This window comes from Triturus cristatus, chromosome 12 (genome assembly GCF_964204655.1).
Source record: "Triturus cristatus chromosome 12, aTriCri1.1, whole genome shotgun sequence".
Lineage (NCBI taxonomy): Eukaryota > Metazoa > Chordata > Amphibia > Caudata > Salamandridae > Triturus > Triturus cristatus.
In genome coordinates, this window is record NC_140595.1 from 736,892,592 (window position 1) to 736,894,723 (window position 2,132).

Sequence of the window (2,132 nt, forward strand, 5' to 3'; positions counted from 1 at the left end):
AATCGCCTTCTGGCTGGCTTGTGGAGTGAATACACCTCTTTCCCAGATAACCAGGTCTTCACCTGCGCTCTGCCTACCGGCTCATTTTCAACTCGAGCCCTTCTAAACAGCGCTTCTGATCCTGCTTATATGATAATAAAACTTCCTTAACCCATCCCCTGGCATGTTATCAGTCCCTGCATCACATGAAATGAAAGACAATGGTTTTGTGTAAGGGCATTTTATTAAAAATAAAGAATGTTAGCAATCCATAAACAGGGCATACTTTACAGTGACATTACATGTCTTGTCATTGTTGTTGGACAGTTTGCTGACTTTTCACTACGTTTACAAAATACGACACATGCTACATATATTACTAGCGGCCATGCAAATAATTAGCCGCAGCGTCACAGCTTTTGACATTTTTACAGCTATAAACTCAGCGGCTCTGGACTGGTCTTACAGCTCACCCCCTCCTATAACTTTGTACACTCAGGATACTGACGGCATTTAAAAGATTGTACAATTCTCTGTCGTACAATACAAAACTTTATTTCTGAAATAATCTTCGGCCAGAAACTCAAAGGTGATATGTGTGCTGATAGGTTAACTCCCTCGAACGGCTTTTATACATGCTCCAGTATTCATCCTTGTAGGTAGCCAAGCATTGATACACCAGTTGGCTATGCACGTAGGACTGTCACACTGCATCGCCATGGGTGGCTCACCAAGCTTCAGATAGCGCAGTTACAGGTTGTATTTCAGCTATTATTTGTTTAAGTAACACACTTAATACATATGTATCCTGGACGTAACTCAGAAGCCTCTTGCGCAATGACATTCTGATGCTTGACATAAAGGTGAGTTAGTATATAACGTTAAATAAAACAATAATAACACGAAACAGAAGGACATCATTTTTTAAAACAGTTTTCGTGGGGCTAAAGAGCCGACTCATCTATTTTTAAACTAAATATCACACATGCGTCTTTCTGTAGCCCTTACTGACATCTTTCCAACAAAATACATTCACAATCCTTGCGTATGACAGAGTTTTGAGCTTGGCTCCCTCGAACATTGGATCTCTTTGAGTGTGGTCGACAAGACTTTAATTATATCAGCGTGGACATTTTTCTTTTCCTCTGACAAACCATACACCAACCGTAACAGTTTATATAATTTTTTGGGGTCTTGCAAGCTACATATATGACGGATTGCTGGTGTGTATGAGTCATCTAGACACTTATGAACCTACTGCCGCGGATCATTCATTTTATGACCGCAACAGATGTTATAATAGTCACGTTTGACACACTTGCTCACAACAAGCACAGCAAAATCTTTAACAGGCCATATGGCGTCATAGGGTACCTTGGAGTCTCCTTTACAAAATCTGTGATATTATTGGTAAAAACACATTTCTTGCGTGGCTCTTTGTTTTGGGTTATGGAACTTTCAGGCTGTTTTGAACAGCATAAGCAGTAAATATTTATGGCGTTAACCTTTGGCAACGTCCCCTCTACCACTGCTCTTTTTGCTGATGCTTTCTACGGTACAAAAAAGAAAACAAGACAGACTATTAGTTAAAAATAAAATATAGCTGGATATACGGTATAAGTAAGTGTCTATAATGATTTTTACTAACCTCATCATTTTTGTGGGACTCAGTTGCGGCTCTGAAATTTTGAGAGTCGCTGAGGTCCATCGAGGCATAACCGGCATTGGAGTTTGCATGTGGCTTTTACACGACGATAGCCTCAGTAGCCTATTACTCCAAAAACCACATATCTTCATAGACCGCTGAGTTAGAAGCTGTTATAGATTTTTCACCATCTTCCATGTCAATGACATTGTTTCCAGCATATGGTTTGTTACGCGAGGCTTTGCTGCTGCTGCTGGAGCCCTTAATAGGGGATATAAGTTACGGAAAATCCTTGAGGCGGAACATTTCCAAACGCCGGTAGAGCTCCTCACCAAAACCCTTGACATTGTGTCCACCCTCTTTAAGGTTGCTCTGCTATGCATTCAGCTCTATTGCTACTGGAGTCAGGCTACAATAATACATTTTGATAGTGTTCAAACCACCATAAGGGGGTGTATTTTTGATGAGGTTGCTGCATCTCTTTATAATGACCGAGCGATCACTTTCT

At 40.6% G+C, this 2,132-nt stretch overlaps 1 pseudogene; it reads right to left on the minus strand.

The window, feature by feature from the left end:
* Window positions 1–903: 903 nt before the first annotated feature.
* Window positions 904–1,687, minus strand: LOC146782628 (uncharacterized; annotated as a pseudogene).
* Window positions 1,688–2,132: the final 445 nt, after the last annotated feature.